The sequence below is a fragment of the Choloepus didactylus genome, chromosome Y (genome assembly GCF_015220235.1).
Source record: "Choloepus didactylus isolate mChoDid1 chromosome Y, mChoDid1.pri, whole genome shotgun sequence".
NCBI classification, from domain to species: domain Eukaryota; kingdom Metazoa; phylum Chordata; class Mammalia; order Pilosa; family Megalonychidae; genus Choloepus; species Choloepus didactylus.
The window spans coordinates 7,321,165-7,329,453 of NC_051335.1; the positions used below are offsets into that span (position 1 = coordinate 7,321,165).

The 8,289-nt window shown below is 38.2% G+C and overlaps 1 pseudogene; it reads right to left on the reverse strand.

Annotated features, from left to right (window-relative positions):
- Positions 1-788: 788 nt before the first annotated feature.
- Positions 789-1,513, reverse strand: LOC119523998 (annotated as a pseudogene).
- Between the last annotated feature and the right edge of the window lie 6,776 nt (positions 1,514-8,289).

The following is an 8,289-nucleotide window of genomic DNA, read 5'->3' on the forward strand; positions in this document are numbered from 1 at the left end:
TAGTTTGAGTTCTAAGGGAAAATCCAAAAAAAAAAGAAATGCTGCTCCTTTTTCTCTCTCGGCCTTTTTAGAAGACAGACCAAAATTCTAAGCTATTCAAGATTCCTACAAAGCTATGATGTTTTTCTGCAAGTTATTGTCTAGAAAATAAAACAAAGCAGCAGCAGCTTTGGTGTTTTACCAAACTTCCTACAGCTGCAGGAGCCCTGACTTGGTCTATGTCCTATTAGGAACCAGGAACGTTGACTGACAGTTCAGAGTCAGAGTTGTTTTCGTACACCCCATCCACCCTGCTTTGCACCAACTATGATGGCAAGTGACTCTCTGGGGGATTATGCGTGACCACTTGAAGATCCTTCTGTGGAGGTTTCTCCAGCTGAAGGGATCTCCTTTTATAGACAGTCAGCAGGTTCTATGAACCTAAAGAGAAGGCAGGGTCTCTCCAAGTGCCTTTAATTGCTGCTTGAATTGCAGGTTCCCATTGGGGAAAAAAGTGCATTAACATAACTCGAAGGTCTCTTTTATTGGCAACTTAAAAGGTAAAGTATTTTATTTTAAAACTTCTAAAATTTGAAAGCAATGTGCCCTAGGTTAAATAATAGAGTTTTCCAAAGCTGAAGATGCTCATTTGGAGCTCGCTTTTTCTGCTTGTAATACAAAAACAACTTCCTACAACTCCTAGATAGGAACACTACTGTTTAGATGACTGATCAATCTCAGTTGATAACATCCTATTTTGCCTTGGTGTAAGGGTTTATAAAATTCTAGGATAGATGCTTCTGCCAGCCTTACACCACCAATTTCATTCCAAATGTTTCCTGAGAGGCATGGACCACATACAGGAAGCCGTCTTCATCCTTCTCACTCTCATACACTTCCGAGATGGGCCGCTGCTCACTATGCTATGGCCATTTACCAGCAGGAAGAAGGCCTGATTGGCATCCAGCTGCAGGTGCTGTCTAATTATTTTGATTAGTTCACTCATGTTGACATGACCTGGTTGGAACTTGGTTTTATCTGGTACAGGAAGCTGCTTCTCACCCTTCTATCTTTCTGTTATCACTGGGATTTTGTGGGATGAGTTGGGTATCTTCTACTCTTTGTTCAAAGGTGCGGTGCTGCTTGAAGGTCTTCTCCAACCACGTAGCAGGGTGGGGGGTGCAGTGAGGCAATGGCTCTGAGAGGCCAAGCTATGGAGGTGGCACTGGAGGAGGCTCTGGCTCTGGTGACAACCACTTCCCTTGTGTCTTCTCAGCCTCACAGCCAGGTCAGGTTAGGCGTTCTTTCTGAACTCATAATCAGCCATTTAGAACCTTGCTCACTCAACAGAAATTTTGCTTTGGTTTGAAGACACAAAGCTCAGATTGCAGTTTCCTTTGTCATGTTGGGGAAAGCCATTGCCTTTGGTCTGGCATACATGTATTTTTATTATATTTCATTTAACTATTAATCGTAGCTGAATCTTGACTCAATTATTGGGGAAACTTACTTGGGGGTTTACACTTATCAACATTTCTTCTAACTAAACTCGTTCTTAACTTTCTCTCAGTTCGCTTTTCCTCATTGGACATGTATATACCTACAGGGGTACCATATTCTTTAACATTTTCTGATGCCAGATTTGGCTTTCAAAGACTACTGACTTTTCTGCCTGTTGCAATGAACTGCAATAGATGGATATGGAATTCTAAGTTGGAAATTTTTTCCTTTTAGCACTTTGTGTTATCCCACTGCCTTTGTCCATCTGTGGTTTACAATGAGGAATCTGCACTTAATCTTGTTTAGGCCACCTTGTATGTGACACATTGCTTCTGTCTTGTGGCTTTTAGAATTCTCTCTATCTTTGGCATTCAACAGTTTTGAGTATAAAATGCCACAGTATGGGTTTATTTGGGTTTTTCCTGTCTGGAGTTCTTTAAGCATCTTGGATGTGTATATTGATGTCTTTCATTAAATTTGGTAAGTTTTCAGGCATTATTTCTTCAAAAATTTTCTCTGCTCCTTTCTTCTCCCTCTGAGACACTCCTCAGACAAGATGATTTCAGTTTTCTTTACTTCAGGTTTGCTGATTCATTCTTCTGCCAGCTCCATTCTGCTGTTGAATCCCTTTAGGGAAATTTTAATTCCTATTACTGGGGTCTTCAGTTTTCCTTGGTTCTTTTTCATGATTTCTATCTCCTATTGAGATTTTCTTTATGTTCGTCTGTTTTTTTCCTGATTTCTTTTAGTTCTTTGACCATATTTTTCTTTAGCTCTTTCAGCATATTTAGGACCACTTTTTAAAAGTCTTTGGAATATTCCAGGTTTGGTCTTCCTTATCTATCATATCTAATGCTTTAAACTTCTCCTTTGTGTGGGACGTTGCTTCCTGTTTCTTTGTATGCTTTCTAAAGTTTTTTTGAGGCCCAGACATTTTGATATGTTAAAGGGTTATTAATGGGATTTAGACTCTGGGGTATCTGTTTCTTAAGCTTGTATCCAGCTAGTGTTATGACAGAGATTTCCTTAATGCCAGGTGCTAAAGCAAGGGGGGAGGACACCTTACTCAGTCTTTGCAGAATGGCCCAAGTTCCCTCCTTCGGAGTTTAGCTATACAATGGGTTTAGAAAATAGCTCAAGGCAAAATCATAGGGTCCTCCCCTTCCTCTCTATGCATGTGTCTTATCCTGGGTGTATGTGCATGAAGGTAGGAAATCCCCCACTTACATGGATACAAGTATTCTCTCTTCCCTAGGAAACAGTGTTTCCTCATGATCCTGGGTACTGCACTGTGTGTCCTATAGCCAGCAGTCCCTTGTCCCAGGCAGTGACAACATGACTGCTTTCATTTAGGATGTTCCATAGTGTTCTGAAGGAAAGGTCCTTGAGCTGCCTCTACACACAGGGAAAGTTCTGGGATGGTGAGCCCACAATGAGTGCTCTGGTTCAGTTGTCAGGCTGCTGCCAGGCAGATAGGAACAGACATACATGCTCCCAGTATCTGCATGAGGGTTACTCTGCTCCCTCCAGTACCGAGATGGGGATCTTGCACTGGGAGCATTTGTTGGCTCCATGTGGAGCTGGTGAGAGGATGGAGGAGGAGCCAGCCAGGGTGCCACAAAATCCTGTCGTTTTTTAATTGCTTTTTTCTTGATTCAGAGCTCACTTTGTTACTGCAATCCTTTAACTGTTTTCTGGAGCTCTGAGAAAGATTTTTCTACCAGTTCTTGCTCATTATTCAAAAATTCTGTGTGGGGACGGACTGTTGGAGCTTCTCAATCCACCATCTTTATCAGGGTGGGGCTCATCTCAACTTTTTGCCTTTCTATTTTTGACTTTGACTAACCTGTAAAAAGTGTTCAGCTAGGGGAAAATCTTTTTATTCTGAAAAAGAACATGTATTATTAAATAATTCATTTGGTAACAAGTGCTGGGTCTTTTAAAACTGAAGAACTGATGAAATGGTCTTCTTCTTGGGCTAATGTATTTTCTCTCTTGCTATTTCCTAATCTCTATCTCAAAATTGTTTTCTTAGTAAGTTGAAAATATCCTCAGACCCTATTTCTACCTGATTACATGACACTTCACAACAGTGTTAAATCACATTTAAAGAATCCAAACTGTTTCATACACGCAAAAATTATTTCTCTCTGAGGATTCAAGGAAAATGCCATGGTTGTGTTAAATAGGAATCAAATTGTAGAATCGTGATCTAATTTCCTCAGCAACTAGGGGCTTCTGGTTGACAAAGATGGCAGCATAAGATGCTCCAGGGTGCCATTACCACACAGAATCTTTGAACAACTAGCAGAAAATGGCATAGCCATCTGTCTCAAAACATCTATCCAGAAAACCGTTAAGGGTTTGTAGACATGCCCTACAAGCTATGACAAAGGAAGTTCTTCAGACTGAGAGGAAAGGACACCAGACATGGGATTGAAGTGGCAAAAAGAAACGAAGAACTCTGGAAAAGGTAACCATGGTGTAAATATAAAAGACAGTACTATTGTATAGTATTTTATGGTATGTAACACCACTTTTTACTTCTTATGCATTCTAAAATGTAAAGTAATAAAAAAGTAATGATAAATCTATGGTTTTAGAATTACAATGTATAAAAATATATTTTGTAACAAGTGCAGCAGAAAGTTGGGGATCAGAAAGATATAGGAACAGTGTATATGTGTGCTACTGAAGTTAAGTTAGCATAAAAAAATCAAACATTATTGCCAAAGATTTAGGATGTTAAATTTTAGCCACAGGGTAACCATAGAGAAAATATATGAAAAAAGCATTAAGAAAGAAATGAGAAGGGACTCAAAGTGGTACAATACAAAAAATCAAATAAATATGAAGGTAGGCATTAATGGAAGAATTATGGGTCAAAAAAAGTATAAGACTTGTAAAGACCAAATAGCAAAATGGCAGAAGAAACTCCTGTTTTATCAGTAGTTATGGTAGCTGTAAATGATTTAAACTCTCTAGTGAAAAGGAAGAGATTGGCAGAATGGATAGAATAGCATGACCCAACTCCATACTGTTTGCAAGAGATTCACCTTAAATTCAAAGACACAAGTAGGTTGAAGGTGAAGGATGGAAAAATATATATATACCATGCAAATAATAACCAAAAGAGAGCTGGAGTAGCCATACTAATGTCAAATAAAATAGACTTTAAGTAAAAAACTGTCATGGGGGACAAAGAAACTCACTTGATACTGATAAAGGGTTCACTTCAATATATATGCACCTAATGGCAGAGCCCTAAAATATATGAAGCAAATATTGACAAGATTGGAAGGGGAAAAATAGAAGGTTCTATATTAGAAGTAAGAGACTTCAAAACACCACTTTCAAAAATAGATAGAACATCTAGAGGGATAAATGAGGTCTGTTTTATTAGAGAACTTACAGGTTTAGAGAAAAATCATGCAGAAAATACAGAGGTCCCATCTACCCCTCCTATCATTAACATCTTACATTAATGTGGTAACTTGAACAACACTCTAAACCAACTAGACCCAACAGACATGTATAGAACACGTCACCCAATAGCAGAAGAATACACATTCTTCTCTAGTCCACATGGGTTATTCTCCAGGATACACCACGTTAGGTCATAAAACAAGTCTCAAGAAATTAAAAAAAAATTGAAATAATACAATGTATTTTCTTCAACCACACTAGAATGAAGCTAAAAACTAATAAGATAGAAGAACTGAAGAATTCACAAATATGTGGAAATTAAACAATATACTCTTAAGAAAACCAAGGATTCAAAGAGGAAGTCATGGGGGAAAATGAAAACACAATGTGCCAAAACTTATCAGATGAAGCAAAGGCAGTAAAGAGAGGAAAATCTGTAGCTCTAAATGGTTACATTAAAAAAGAAGAAGGAGCTCAAATCAGAGACCTAACCTCATCACTGGAAGATCTAGAAAAAGAAGAATAAACTATTTCCAAAGCAAGCAGAAGGAAGGAAATAAAGATTGGAGTGGAGATATATAGAATAGAGTATTAAAAAAACAGAGAGAATCAACAAAACCAATAGAAGGTTCTTTGAAAAGAACAATAAAATCAATAAACATTTGGCTAGACTGATAAAAAAAAAAGAGGACACAAATAACTCAAATCAGAAATGAAATGGGGACATTATTTCTGAACCCACAAAAAGAAAAGGGATTATAAGAGGATATTATGAACAATTGTATGCCAACAAATTAGATAACCTAGATGAAATGGACAAATTCCTAGAAACAGACAAACTATCTATACTGCCTTAGATTGTATATTTGTTACTAGAATAAAACATTTTAAAAAAATAGGACTGTACAACACAAACAGTGAACCCTAATGTAAACTATGGACTATAGTTAATAGTACAAATATAATAGTCTTTCATCAGTTGTAACAACATCACCACATTAATGTAAGATGTTAATAATAGGAGGGGTGTGTGGGACCTCTATTTTCTGCATGATTTTTCTGTAAACCTACAACTTCTCTAATAAAAAAATTATGCATAAAAAATCTGTTGGTAGAGTTAGGTAGGAGGTGACTAATATAAAAGATTATTTGCAGATAGAATTATTAGTACCTTAAAACTTATTATTTTGCAGGAATCAGAAGGAATTGAGGATAATTCTAGATGTATTGTTTGGGACGAGAAGGATTCCTGGTTTTGAAAATACTGAGTTGCCTGTGAAACATCCAGATGGAGAAATCCAGGAATTAGTTGGAATAAAGTGTCTGGAGCTGTGAAGGGAGATCTGAGCTGAACTGGAAATATAGATTTAGGAAGCCTCAATAGCTTTTAGAGAGAACTTGAAACCATGGGAATGATTCTGACTTTGCAAGGATGGTGTGTAGTGTAAAATGGTGGAGGATGGAACTCTGGATATTCACGCATGGACAGAAGAGAAGGACCTCTTAAGAGAAACACCTTCTATGTACTTTATTAATAATTATGACTAGTTTCCAAAGGAAAATACAATATTTTACATAAGTAACTCTCAAAGCTAGAGTTTTTGGGGACTGAGCACATCTCAGCATATATTAATTCTTTACCTTCCTGAATTCATAAATAAAAAATGTTAAAGACTCTTGTGTTCCACTGATTGATTCAAGCTGCCGAATTTGGAGAAACAAGAGTGAGCAGAGAAGCGGAATAATGGGGATTTCCCATTACACAACCTCTAGAAAACTATGACTTTTACCAACCGAGTTCAAGAGTAAGGCAGCCGGAGCAGCCTGCTGTGTGACAATGATACCTTACATCATATTAATTAGACTGGAAAGTTTTAACATTGCAGAGGGCCAAAGTATATAAATAAACTGAGATTTCCATCCACCTTAAAGATAGGCACTGCAGCAGTCAGTGAATATTGTGAAACAGTAGGTATAAGCAGTTTTTTTTATTAAATTCAGTTTTATTGAAATACATTCACACACCATGCAATCATCCATGATATACAAGCCACTGTCCACAGTATGATAACATAGTTATGTGTTCATCACCACAATCTATCTCTGAACATTTTCCTTACACCAGAAAGAACCAGAACAAGAATAAAAAATAAAAGTGAAAAAAGAACACCCAAATCATCCCCCCATCCCACCCCATTTGTCCTTTAGTTTTCATCCCCATTCCTCCACTCATCCATACACTAGATAAAGGGGGTGTGATCCACAAGGTCTTCACAATCACACTGTCACCCCTTGTAATCTACATTATTATATAATTGTCTTCAGGAGTCCAGACTGCTGAGTTGGAGTTTGCTAGTTTCAGGTATTTACTTCTAGCTATTCCAACACATTAAAGCCTAAGAGGTGTTATCTATATAGTGCATAAGAATGTCCATCAGAGTGACCTCTCGACTCCATTTGGAATCTTTCAGCCACTGAAACTATTTCGTCTCATTTTGCATCCCCCTTTTGGTCAAGAAGATACTCTCAGTCCCACGATGCCGGGTCCACATTCATCCTTGGGAGTCATACTCTGCATTGCCAGGGAGATTTACACTTCTGGGAGTTGGGTCCCACGTAGGGTGGGAGGGCAGTGAGTTCACCTGTCGAGATGGCTCAGTTAGAGAGAGAGAGGGACACATCTGAGCAACAAAGAGGTACTCAGGGGGAGACTCTTAGGCACCATTACATACAACTTTAGACTCTCCTTTGTGGTAATGAGCTTCATAAGGGCACGTCCCATGCTCGAGGGCTCAGCACATCAAACCGCCAGTCCCAATGTTTGTGTTTGTGTTTTGTGTTATTTCTGGTTTATCGGCACAGTCATAAGTAGACTAGAGATGCAATACATTTGTATTTTCTGTTTTGACTTGAACTCAGAAAATTCTGATCTAGTCTTTATGAGGATCTCTGCTGATCACATCTTTCCTCCATGCAGTCATACTTTGTAGGCCATGTTTTTTCAACACCGCTCATTTATGACTTTTACAATGAACTGCCCTGGCTTTTAGCAGGATTGAAAACTTGCTTTTAAAAGGCTGATAGTAATAGAAAAAAGAAAAAATTTTAAAAATTAAAAAAATAAAAGGCTGATAGTAAGGTTGTGGGAGGTCTGGGACAGTGGAGAAATTTGGCTAATGCTTGGCCTTGGCAGAGACCATAATTGCCCCTTAGTTTTCCAGGGCTACTATAACAAACAGTACAGTTTGATTGGCCTAAACAACTGGAATTTATTGTCTCACACTTTTGGAACTCTGATGCCTGTAGTGTCCTGTTAGTGGCTTGCCATATCTCTGCCTCCATCACATGGTTGTCCTTCTCTCCATCTGTCTCCTTGTACTGTGT